The following is a 13,469-nucleotide window of genomic DNA, read 5'->3' on the forward strand; positions in this document are numbered from 1 at the left end:
TTTGCCACATTAGAATTTTCACCAGTAATAATTTCATTATTGTTTTATGTTTATCTTATTTTATCTAAAACATTTTTGTAAAGTCTAAAGGAAACCAGTTGTGACTTTTTGAAGAGACAGTATTTATCTCTTTATCCCCATTATATTTTATTCAAATATTTGACAGTGTGAATTTTCTAATGAATTTAGCAGACTAGAAACATTCCAAAAATGCCTGAAGGCAGTGGTTTATATGATCATAATTCAAGCCACATGCCTTTTCCTTAACAGAATGAGATTAAAGGATTATTTTGTTTGCATTTGTCAGTTTATTGATACCAGCCACTTTAGTACATCTTGTATGGTGACTTCCAGTCCCAGGAATCACTTTACTACTAGAAATAGTCTCCGATTACCTGGGACTCATCTAATTAATCATCATTAAGGGGTTGTGACATAGCTTTTGGGCCAGGGGGAATTCTTAGGTTGTTTTCTGATGGCATCTTCCTATCTACTCCATATATATCACTGACTCCATTCTCCAAGTTCAACTACAGGGAAAGAGTGAAAATCCATCCCTAGCCTCCCAGTTCACCCAGTTGCCTGGGCAGGTTTTGCTGTGGAGCTCTCAGGTGGGTCCTGGCTGTGTCAGGCAGCCCAGGTGTGCTGCCCAGAGGAGCTGGGGCCAGTTCCTGCAGTGCAGCAGCACCAAGCACTTCTGTCTGAGTTTTGCCCTGGTTCTGTTTCCCTGCTTTTCTGCAGTGCTTGCTTTTCTGCTCCTCATTTGGCTGCTCTCTTCTCAGTCATTATTGAGCACTGTTCTGCAGAGAAGCACATTTGCTATCTTTCAGGCCAGGTTTTTAGCTGTTCTTGGCCTTGCTGTGTTTGTGTGAATTCCTCCCGCTAGCACTGATAATCTCAGTCCTTGTTAGTCTTCCCTTCCTGACATTCAGCAAAACCTTGAACAATTACACACTGGCTTTTTCTGAAAAGATGGGTATAAGCTTCTCATTCTAGTGCTTTCTGGTTTACTGAATGCTGATTTTAGACTGCTTACTTTTCTTAAACATGTCTTAAAGTCATATAATTTTGGAGAGAGATTATTATAATTATTCGGATTACTGGAATGAGAAATGCAAAAGCTGTGCTCCTTCTTGCAGTTAAGGGGTGTGCTCTGATCTGCTGGTGGACTGGAAGCAGGTTAGGCAAGTGTGTTTGCTGTGCCTTGCATACTCCTGGTACCTGTTTTTCTGCCAAGACATGCAAAAATTGAATATTTTTCAAAACCTTTGTGGTTTCCAATAACCCTTTCCTGAGAAGCATTCTGAACTAGCAAGAAAGTTGGTTTGAGAAGGAGGAAATGCAAATTTAAATTTCTTTCCTATCTGATTCACATCTGGGCTGAACCTTTCTCCTAAACCAGCTGGCCTCCCCTTCACTATCCACTGGTGCTGCAGTACAAAACCATGCAGGGTGATATTTTGCACCCCAATATCTTCTGAACCCATTTTGCAGGACTCTTGAATTTTTTGAGATAATGCAGCATGTTTTTATGTTTCACTGATTTCAGAGGAATAAAATTGTATTATAAAATTATTTTCTTCTGCTGTGCTTCATTCTTTCTTCTTCTTGGACCACAGAAAGTGTATTCTACAAACCAGAAAATGAAAACCCATGTAATTCAGACAACTCATTAGACTCTAACAAGTTTTAATATTTTATCTTTTCACTCTTCACCTCTCTTCACCCAGAGATAAGCACACATTTGTACCACAGTACCTCTGCAGTACCAGCTGAACTGCAGCATCCCACAACTTCCTCTTGTCATTTCCTAGCAACTAGGGGGAGTAAGCCCTGCTCTCACTGCTCAAAACCCATCTCTCAGCTGTGTAGGAACCTGGGACAGGATAAGGATGGTGATTCTGTGGAAACTTCCATGGGAATTAATCCAATGTGTTGTGTAAAGTGCAAAATAATTAATGAAATCTGGATGGAGGTGTGTGGGGATGAAACAAATACCATATTGTCTGGTTCACCTTGTCTGTGGTGGGGTGAGAGAGTGCAAGGGACTGAGAACAGCCATGTGACACCTCTGGATTGACTGGACTTCTGGCTGCCTGGGCTCTCATACGATCCCCTAAAAATAGCCCCTTATGGTTCCCATCATTGTTTGTCCAGCTATTTTAATTAGCCTGTGGTCTCTGCTTTTTGCTTTGCAATTTTTAAATGGGAAATATTTACACTAGGCCAGTGACCCCACATTCTTCCAACCTTTTCTTAAATTAGATGGATTATAGCTATGTTTATAAATTACCTAATGCATTTGGTTTAGCATCTTTAAATGTCGCTGGCTTCTATATAATGTTTTTAATGTGAACTAATTTTAGATCATTCATATTTACCCGTATTTTTTCCCACATCTGATTTGTCACAATTGTGCTTATTTCTTAAACTTTAGTTTAAGAAAGACTAGTTTATTGCATGTCCTGTCACAGGCTGAAACTCTTCTGCAAATTGCAAGGTGCCAGCTTTTGCTGACATATCCTGATGAGAAGGGAAAGGTTTCCAAGAAAAATCAGTGCCCAGAAGGCAGATAGATACTTTGCTTGGTTTTTGGCTATTTTAGGTAATGCAAGCCTTTTGAAAAATGGGCTTAGATAGAAAAGTGCTTTGCAGGTTTAATCTTTATTTGTAGAATAATTTAGCCCTCTTCTGCTGTTTGACATTCTCCGTAGTTAGTTTCTTTATTGCCACATCTGTCTTCCACTCTTGGCAGAGTGTTTAATAGTGAGGCAGTTTTGCAAAAGCATCTTTCTGAGGTTCCTCAGGAGTGAGCACTGTATGTGGAGTGGCTGTGTTACTGCTGAAACGTGACTGCTCCTGACTGAAACATCAGTTTGATTTGGGGGAAATACGCAGGATGAGGTTATGACTGACATCCTTTGCCAAAGTGTCCCTGAGGCTGTGTTTTTAGAGTCCTTCTAGTCTACATTCTGTCCTCAAAAGCCAAGAGAGCCCCAGACTGGTGCCATGGTCGGGCACTTCACAGAGTTTTAGGATGAGTGTTCCAGGCTGGAATCCAGACAAGTTCTTTCTGAGTCAGCTGAGTCTGGGTGCTATTGATGGCACAGCAGCAGGGAGAGATCAGGAGATCAGAAATTCTATTAAAATTGCATTTAAGGTCTTATTCACAGATGGACAAAAAGATGGTGGAACCAATGTCTGGCAGTGATCATAAATGCAGAGTCAAAAGTTAGCAAAGCTTCTTGGTTTCATAAGAAATCTGATTTCAGAGAAGAAAAATAATGATTTTTTAGTAAATAATATTTTTTACTACTTTATGAGAGCAAGACGAAAATAATTTTGACATTTTATTTTATTAAACACCATATTATAAAAATATGAAATATTAAATTAAGTAAATATTTATTTTTCTTGAACCCTTCTCAGATCAGAGACTTTTTACTTAGCTAGGCTTCATTCAAAGCTTCAATAAGGACAAATAGGAAAAAAATGCAATAATTTAAAAAATTCTTTCCTTGTTAGAATTCTAGGAGTCCCTAGAGTTGGGAGCAATGAACTTTATCTTCTGGCAAGGTTTGAACCCTAAGGAATAGTCCTAGAGAGAGGCTGTGGATGAGTCATGCATCTGTCTCATTGCACAAATTCTGCATGAAGGGGATAAGCAACTCTTCTAGACAGGTGGAGAAATGTCCCCAGGGAAAGAGGCCATAGGACTGCTAATGGTTCTCAGGTTCTGGAGATCTTTATGTCCTCACACACATCTTATCAGCTGGGTTTGTCAGGAGAGAATCTGCTTCAAACCAGGATGTGCAAGTGGCTGTGCACAGACAGAGAGGATTATGACCTTTCGTTTCCCCTGATGCCTGTGCAGCACAGCCTGTGTTGGCTAGGAGGAGGTGCTGAGCAGAAAATGCACCCTTGATCTTGTTCCCCCTTGGGAGAGAAAATACCTGTATCAACAATTCACTGCTTTTGTGCAGCTGATAAGACCCAGAGGCTACTCTGTCCAACCAATGCTCTACACTCACCTACGCTCCTTGTCCATGCCCAGACATCAAGTTATTCCACTTACTGTGATAATAGTCAATAAATCAATCTGTGGCTTCCAGGTAAGAACTGAACCCGTGTTGCTTTGCTGGACAAAAAGTGCTGTAACCAAGCAGCTGAAAACTCAATATAGTCCTATTGCTCTCATGGGATCCTACACAGACCCCTTGCTTGTTAATGCCTTGAGAATTGTAAAACATTTAATTTTTACAACAAAAACAGTTTGATGCTTGAGTTTTCCTAGTCCAGGGTGATGTTTTCATTTCTGTTTATAATCAGTTCCACTTTTTGGTTTCCATGTACCAGGGACTTTTTTCATGTGATTGGTGCATTGACCTCTTGGGGTCTGCATACTGCTTCTCTGGGATTTGCAGCTAAGGAAAAAAACAAAGGAAAAAAACTGGCTCTTTCAGTAGGGCAGAACTCAATTTATTTCCCTAGAGAAACTGTTGGGGTAGGATACAAATCAGAAAAAGCTGAAAGCTACTGCTCTTGCATAAGGCTCTCTTGTCAGCATTCTCAACATTGCCAAACATACAAAGTTTCAAGTGTGTGTGTGAAAGATGGAGTTCATTATGCATACAAACATGCATACATTTTCCATTGACATATTTGTACAAATTGCATACTGTTTTCATACAAGTTTAAAATTTCAGTCCAAATTGCTGTCTGAAAAAGTTCAGTGTTATCTGTTATTGCTCGACACTGACTGAAAGAAAGCAGCAGGAATTTTTGGTTTTTAAATTTCCTGGGAGTGGGATAACAACATCTAAGTGCCACTGGGTTGTGTTTCCTGTGTGTTATTCAGTAATTTTCCCCAGAAGTGGTTTTATTTTAATGACAGCCCATCTGATCCCAAATTCTCATCTGAACACTGAATTAGCAAATATTTATTATCACAGTATTTGAATGAGCTTAATGCCTGTCCCAAGATTTGAGTCTTTTCAAAGCTGGAGCCTGTGAACCACATTTATCCTGATGAATAGTGTTAACCCCCATTGCTTTCATGTGAAAGGCCTGTTCTGGATTTTCTAAGCAGTCAGCCAACCTTCCTGCATTAGCAGTTACCATTTCCATAGGGATCTTTCTAGTTGTGATTCAGCCTCTCAGCAGTTCACAAGTTCAGGGCTTACAGAAAGCAGGGCTATACCTGCCTCTCTTCATAGACAGCAGAGATGGGTTTATTTTTAGCACAAGTATGCCAAAAATACATTCCTCCCCTCTTTAGAAATCTGTGGGAGAGACAGACACATATACAGACAGTTTTGCCAATATTAGTGGCAGTGAAGACTACTTTTTCCACTGTGTCTTGTAATCCCAAACATCTTTTTCAGTGTGCACCACCTCTCTTATGTCTCAGTCCATAGGTGCCATGAATGATGATACACCAGAACTTTGTGCATAAATACTGTTACAAGTGCAGAGCATGGGGAGCTGTTGGAGTTCCAGGCCAGAACTTAGCACTTAGAAGTGCCCTGATGTTTTGCAAGACCAGCATTCAGTTTGGGATGAGTAAGAAATATTTGAGCACCAAAGCCCAGACCAGGACTTCAGGAGAGTCATCTTTGCAAAATCTTCCTGCTGGAATTTAAGGTGAAAAATACACCTCTCTCAGGTTGGGAATTCACAGCCGAAGGTTGCTTTGGAGAAGACAGGTCACTGTCCCTCTGAGGAGGGGTAAGCCTGGGCTGCTTTTGGATCTCAGGGACAATTGTCCTGATTTCACAAGTGTCCTGGTGCTTGGACAGAAACAGGCAGCAGAAACTTGCTGGTGCTATAGCAATGTAATTAGCAGTTCTTTTAATGTGTAAATGTCTGCTGGGCTCATGTGGAGTCCTGCTCTGCCGCGGAAGCAGGAGTTGGGCTGTAATCCAGGAGATCCTGCTCTTCATTTAGCTGTAGCCTGTGGTTCAAGTCCAACATGATGCCAAACCCCAGGAGAGTCCCATGACTCCAGTAAGGAGCTGTGTGCACTCAGCAGGGCACAGGGTGCCATCCATTGCTCAGATCTGCAGTACAAAAATGTAGCTTGTTGACTTCATGGCATATTTCTCCCATTATCCAACATCCTATTGCAGTCTGCCAAATGAAACCCAATGCTGGATGTGCCTTCCAGCAGGATGGCTGATCTTGTTTGCTTTGGAGGGACAGTGGAAGAGGTCCTTACTCCAAGAAGTCGAAGAACACTGGCTACATGTGTCCAGCCTTGATGATGAAATGAGCTATTTATGAAAAAGCACCCAGAGGACAGCAATGTGTTACTCGTGTGCGTATGTAGGCAGTATTTTTAGTGGTGACCCTAATAAACACTTTGCCTCCCACCTGTAGGTACAAAACTGCAGTGCTCTAAGGTTTGAGTCACTGGCAGCAGCGAGCCCATGGCCCAGAGTTGCTGGCTGTATTAGTTATCTCTGAAGAATTACCAATGGCCAATCTGAATGTAAAAATAGCTGATGACTGTTTGTTTCATCTGTCTGTTACTCGACACCGCGTGGTTATTCCGATACGTATGTTTGCCTCTTCCCCACCATGATCTCCGTTTGGTTTCCCCTTGCCTTATAACTATTTAAATACATTTTACTAACTTTGGATTCCTTGCTCATTTCACTTCACCTTGCTAGGCAGGTCTGCGAGGATTCAAGGGTTAGTTCCTCCACTTTTATTGGTTTTGTTTATTTTTCAGTCATCGTTTTATTAAAATAACCATGTTCAGAAGAAGAGTCAGACACACATAAGTAATGGGAACTGCTAATAATAAGCAGGCTGCTTTAAAATGTGCTGGGGCTTTGACTTAAGGGAAGAAAGCACAGCCCTGCATGTCCCTGTCAGGAAGCTGGAGCACAGAAGGTAAGGGGGAAGCATCTGGGTGGTTTTAAAACAGGGAAATTGTGGAGAATGGTGGTTCTGAGTGTGTGAATGTGTGTGCACTCAAGGATCAGTAATGTGATTGATCAGATCAAACATAATTTAAATATTTTCTTCAGTGATTAGAGGTGGAATGTCCTTTCATTTTGTCCAGCTGTTTTTGTTCTCAGAGAAATGCAGGATTGTCTCTGAAAGTCTGTGTGTGGAAAGAGACATACACATAGATTTGTTTGCAGTGAATACTGTTTATGACATGTAATTATTTTGCAAAGGGGCATGATCTTTTTAAAAGAGCTCTAAATTGATATGAAGCTCATTTAATTTTTGTAAATTGTGCTGTAAACAACTTTAAGGAAATATACATTGGTTTTGCTTTCCAGGTGATTACTGCCTACAGATAAGCTACTTTTTAAAACTTGGTGATTTTTATAGGGTTTGGAAGGCTGTTGGACGTTTCTTTTTTTTGAACAAATAGGAATAGAATAATTTAAATATTTTATAAAAAGTAACTACCATGCTACAGAGCCTGAAAAATTGAGATAGTTCAAATACCTATGCAGTGCTGAGAGGCCACTATAAATTACTGTGACTATGACTTATATCCAATTTTAATTGTTGGAAGATTACTTAAATGGCATAGGCTTTTCTTACTCCAATTATTCAAAAACTTCTTAGTCTGCTATCCTAAGGAACTGCATTTTATTAGTCTAGCTGCAGAATTCAGTGGCAAAAAAAAAAAAAGAACAGAAATAATTAAAATTGAGCTTGAGAAGCCAAAGTGCTTATGCTTTTTTAAAGGGCTTGTAAACTGGCAATCTGAATACATCTGAATAGAGAAAAGTTTTACAGCAGCACATCAGAGTGACTGGCTCACACTGAATTTGTACAGTACCAGCTAGAGGAATCCTCCCTAGTCCTCTGCCATTTCTGGGAGGAAGGCAGGGGAGAAGGAAAAAAGAGAAGAGATAAGAAGGACAAATAAGCTTTCTGGACAGGATTAAAGTCTGTGGCTCTCTTCCTTTACTTCTTCAAAGAACTGACCATTTAAAAAATAAATGTCCTCAGTTAAATGCTTAAAGGATGAGGTCTGTGACAAACACAAGGATGTAAAATATTCCCAGTACACTGGAGCCCCAGCTACATTTCCCCCCCCCATTCCATGCCTGTCATTAGGAAGGTATTTCTGTATGCATTCTCAGCCTAGTTACCAAAACAGTTGTAACTTGAAGGCCACAGCTGGGTGGAGGTTTGCAGGTGTAGTTGCATCCCTGCACTGCAAGCCAAAAGCACACAGAATTTTTTTCTCTGTAATCTCTTATTCACACCTGCTTCTCTAAAATGCTTGTCTTACCTGTACTTGCATTACCAGAGCTGTGGAAAAGGTCCACAAGATTGTTAATCCCTCCAAGACCAGAATCAAAGTCAACTAACCCTATGAGCCATGCTGGGAGAAAATTCCACTCATCTGTATCAGTCTTTCTTTAGTCCAGCTGAGTTACACACAGGGAAAATTGCTGGCAGAGGCAAATTCTGCAAGTGGTTTTAGCTGAAGGCCTGTCTGCAGCTGGGGTGCCAGGTCACACAGAGCTTTGACTGCTCTGAGCAGGAGGCTGAGTTCATTGCTTTTAGAGGTAACTGCATTGCTTGAGGTTGTGTTGCATTTTGGGATCAGCTGTCTGTGAGCCAGCTGACAGGTGTGTAGGGAAAGGACCACAGTGGGAGCTGCATGTGTTCACTCGGAGGGGAACTTTACCCTTGAGATAAGGTTGTTCCTCTTCTATCAAGCCTGCATATGCTTTTGGATGGGTCACACATATCTGAAGTTGTGTGTGTATATATATGTATGTATATGTTATATATGTATATTTGTATGTGTATGTGTGTGTTGAGCTTGATGTGTTATGACTTTCTTGCTGCTTGTCAGGTTTTTATGGCTTTCAAGTGTGTGTCGTGGAAGAGTGCCACCAAGACCCTGTGCTTTACCAGTCTCACAGAAATTAAGACAGCATTGAAGCTGTAAAAGGACAACCCTTACCTAGAAGTAAGGTTTCCCTTGTGTTTCCCTGCCAAATGATCCTCTTTGGACAGGAATAGAAAGCAGATATTTAATTATAGTTCTATGTTTCTTTATCATCCATCACCTGTGCTTGCAAATAATGATATACAAGAAGGCAAGTAGCTAGTAATGATTAATCTAAATCATCTGTTAACAGTCAGACCCATCTTTTTATGAGCCAAGAAGGTCAAATAGGGATGCATCTTTATTTTCAGCCTCTCACATAGCCACATCCCATTAGTTTCAAGGATGTTTTCCCTGTTAGCTACACACCGTGTCAAAGGCTGTTTTGGGGACTGTGAGAAGGCTGTGACAGTCAGGTACATGAAGGCCACCTTATTCATACTTTCCACTTGCAGTTTTTTGGAAGAGTCTCTTAAAGAGATGTATGTGGTTAACATTTGGCTACACCTTAATGTGCAAAGTCAGCAGTCTCTGGCAGCTTGCAGCTACTGCAGATCCTCAGTCTCAGATGTGCCTCTGTCTATCAGCTTTACCTGGATCAGACATAAGCTGTCATACCTCAAGGCCAGCTTGGCTTGCCTGTCTGCTTCATTATAGACCCATGTACAATTTTGCACTCTTCTGATGGCTTTTGTTCTGTTGAGGTATATTTCATGCATCTCTGTCTCTATCCTTTGAATATTTCAAAGCACAGGCCTTCACTGTGCAAAAATTGGGATAAGTGCCCAGGACTGCCTGGGAGGCTGGTGCAGAAACATCATGCTCAGAGGGAACTGACCCCTGCAAGCTGTGTCAGGGTTTGTGCTGGGGCAGTGGGGCAGCACTCCTTATCATGATGCTGTTCACTGAGACTCTTTATTTTGACTGATCTGCTTTGAAGTAGTGATATTAGGACTTGGTCTGTCTCTCCAAAACTGAGAAATAAGTTTTTGACCAGGCTTATGAATTGTATGAAGCCACAGACAAGTAGCTAGAGTTGCCACCTCTGTAATGTGTGAGAGAAGTGAGGAGAAGGGATGGGAAAGGAGAAGTAGCTGGTGACAGAGGGTCTAGGGAAGCTGAAGCATCACTGAAGCTGCTGAGGAACTGACTCTACCAGAGTCATCAGAGTCTATCTCTTGGGGAGCAAGTGTGGATTCTCCTCAAAACTCTTGATGTTTCTTTTTCTGTCTTTTACATATATCCTTTACAGAATAATCACAAGAAACACTGTAGCAAGCTCATTAACTATGAAAGAATGAGGAATTGGCTTGGGGACACACCATTACATCATAAGAATTAGTCAATCTCTGAATAGGAAGTCTACATTTCCCAGGGCAAAACCAAAACAACTCCTGTGCACAATGCAGAAAGAGGAAGCTGGAAGGGCTCATCTTGTTCAGGGTGGGATTTTTCTCCTGGATTTTGCTCCTCAAAAGGAGGAAAGTAGTATAGCTTCCAGAGATACCTGGGGCAAGGGTGAGGGGGCTCTCCCCTGCTCTCCCAGAGGCCTCCCATAGGTGTGTGGCTGTCCCATGGCCATGCTCCAGATAGCAGGCAGAAGGCAAGCCACAGCTTTTGTCCTTCTGGAATGGCTCTGTTATAATCAGCAATGGTTGAGGAGCAGTTTGTCATTGGAGGAGAGATGTTATGTGAAAGGATGGCTGTGTGCTGGAGTCATGTGCTCTGGCATGCATTGAGTGTCACCCTCCCTGCCACACTGCTGCTCAGGAGCAGAGCTCTTTTGGCAGCATTTGAAAGCTATAGCAAGGTGTAAGTAAGAAATAGCTCTGTTCCTGCAACCTGAGCCAGAGTATTTTGTAAACCAGAGCCTCCACCTTTTCCCCCACCTCTGATGCCTACATCTTTTTTGTCTGTGGTATTTTGGTATGTTGCCTGTCTGTAAATCCTGTGGAATTCAGTGGGTGAGAAAACTGCTTAGAAGTTGGAACAATTTTGAACCTAGCACATTCAAGCATTTTTAATTCTCTTCTTAATAGAAAACAGATTCAGCAAAATCTTTGTCCAAATCTTGAAAATATCCAGAAGTTATAAAGAAAAAGAGCAGATGAGACTACCAGTAAAAGAATAATCCTTTTTTTTCTGCAAGCCTGTTGTTTCCCAAGACCGTATCCTGTGTGGTGGGTGTGGGTCAGACTCTCCTTGTCAAGAAGCTTAAATGGTTTAAGTGTAAACTTGACAATGCTGATGGTATCAGTGTTGGGGCTGATGGGCAGAGGGCAGTGTAAGTGGGGGATGGTTTCAGATTCCCCAGCCTGGAAAGAGAAGTGAGGCATGGCTTGTTGCTAGCAGCAGATTTCCTTGTGTAGGTCACAGAGGAAAATACACCTGTCTCCCATTTGTGTCTAACATACTTGCTGATATGGTTACGATTTTCCCATGACGGGGATTGAGACTGTCTGGTCTGCTCCAGATTACAAGGCAGCCAAAATATTATATTTTTATTCTTGACCATACATTTTATTCCCCTTCCCCCTTTGTCATCTTCTACCTCTAGCCATTGCAATGCTGTGATACTGCACAGTTTTCCCTCTGCTGTGGGAAAATCTCCTTTCTTCATTCAGGAAGGGAAAGCTCTGAAGCTTTCATCATCTAAATCTTTCTTGAGAATGGAAGGAGATGAACACCTGTCTCATCAGCCAAAATCCTTCCAGTGCTCAGTGAGGGCACCGTACCATTGTAATGTCTGTCACCTGTCACCGCTAGCTAGTGAGGAAGGCTTGAGTTTTAACAATCTTAGCAAAATTTAGGTATCAGGCACCCGAGATGAAGCAGAGATCTTTGCAGCCAGTCACCTCCAACTCTGGTTGGATTTCACTACACAATGTAATGCCAAGCTACATACTCTGTTGCAATGGGGCTGGGGTGGGCTCACAGAGATTTTTAATCATGAGTTATGAAGGGCTATGGGAAAGCATATTTTTACATTACCTGAGAAAGGCTGAGCTCTTCTTCTGCAATTCAGAAAACAGATTTTGTTCCCTGCCCTGCCACAAATGCCCCCTTTGATCTTGGGCAAATCAGCCAGTTGAAGCTGGTCCTTAGCTGCTGACCTGTAGATGAGACACAGATCCACAGTGGGAGAGTTTGAAAGATAAATAGCCACGAGGTGTTCATGTACCATATTGCTGGGGAGCTGTATAAATATCTTGGTGTACAGTGACTGACCTAGTTTCAGACAGTGGCCTTTTCCAGGCGGACATTTAATGCCAAGAAACGCACTGTTTGGGTTCAGTTGCTTAAATGTCACTTGTCTGTGCTGACTGCAGGTCACAGGAGGAGCACCATCCCTCTTGCCCTGTGTTTCTCATAGACTCGTGCTGTTTGTCAAGTGCTGTACCTCCCTTGGCCTGTGTCAGTCATGTGCTCTGTGCCTTTGACTTCCCTGTCATGTCTGTATGCTACTGGCTCTTCAAAGGCAGTGAATCAGGAGATGGAAGGATGAGCAGGAGTTGCAAGAAAGCCTCAGTGCAGATATAAGCCTTTCTGAGAAACATCTCCTTCTTCCAGACGTAACAGGCCTGTTGGCAGGATGGGGCATTTGGAGGACATTGGGAAAGGCAGTCCGGAGACCGGCTGGAAATAACTGTTGGGTCTTTGCCACTGAACCAGAAAGGGAAAGGTAGAGACACTTGCAGTCTCTGTTCCTCCCATTTTTCTTCATGTGAGGTCTTCATCTTCCAGTGTTTGAAGCTTTGTGGTCTGAGCTGGAAAGGTAAGCATTTCAGCTGGGGCTGCAAGAGGTTCACCTCCTTTGAGGAAAGGACACAGCAGGATACAGAGCACACAGTCATTTACTGGGTACATTTCTTCCTGGTGTTCATACTTCCACCAGCCTACACTGACCTTCCTTGAACTGATGATTCCCTGGTTCCAGCTTCCATTGGAACAAATGAAGTAGCTCCAGTGGAGCTCACTGGAAGAAAAAGACTTCAGTTCTTTTTTCAGAAAAAAAATGAGAAGAGGTTTGATTAAACAAATAAAATCACAATCATATTCATTTTAATGGCATTTCCCCTAGAAAGATAATTCAAAATTTATGGGCTTTATAATTTAAAATATTTACTTAGGGAAATTTCAAAACAAGATCACACTCTGTTGCAGTACCATCAGAGTATTGTTTGACATAGAAAATAAAATGAAAGATTTCAGTTAATGTTAAATAGCATACACCCTCTTTGATTTAAGGACATTAATAACATACTATTATAACTATTATAGTATATATACATGTTATTTCTCACAGCCTTTTTTCACTGAAAAATGGTGGCATAATCTAAAATTAAAAAAAGGTTTTTAATTCTAAATGAAATTTTGAAATTCCCAATTTAATTTCTCTTCTGAATCTTTATTCCATGTGAAATTTCAAAAGCTATCTAAATGAGAACAACCTCCCCTAACAAGTACACAAAGCTATTTCCAAAAGTTGATATTGTCCACATGATGGCAATTCAGTTTGGCAGCCAGCTCTGCTGGTGCAGCTTAGAACCATACCATGCCTACCCACCACTCTTAGATCTATGTATTCTAGTGA

The 13,469-nt window shown here is 41.5% G+C and overlaps 1 protein-coding gene across 7 annotated transcripts in view; it reads left to right on the forward strand.

Moving 5' to 3' along the window:
- Positions 1–13,469, forward strand: part of C6H10orf71 (chromosome 6 C10orf71 homolog) — a 72,894-nt gene that overhangs the window by 44,657 nt on the left and 14,768 nt on the right. For 2 of the 7 annotated variants that reach the window (XM_031505247.2, XM_021539272.2), the window contains exons 1-2: positions 6,360–6,897; positions 12,446–12,650. The exons of 3 other annotated variants lie outside the window; for them this stretch is intronic. The gene's annotated coding sequence lies outside the window, so the exon portion shown is untranslated. Of the gene's footprint in view, positions 1–6,359; positions 6,898–12,445; positions 12,651–13,469 lie in introns of those variants that run through there. 2 more of the 7 variants (XM_031505249.2, XM_031505248.2) reach the window with 2 other exon arrangements.

This window comes from Lonchura striata, chromosome 6 (assembly GCF_050655825.1).
Source record: "Lonchura striata isolate lonStrDom1 chromosome 6, ASM5065582v1, whole genome shotgun sequence".
Taxonomy (NCBI): Eukaryota; Metazoa; Chordata; class Aves; order Passeriformes; family Estrildidae; genus Lonchura; species Lonchura striata.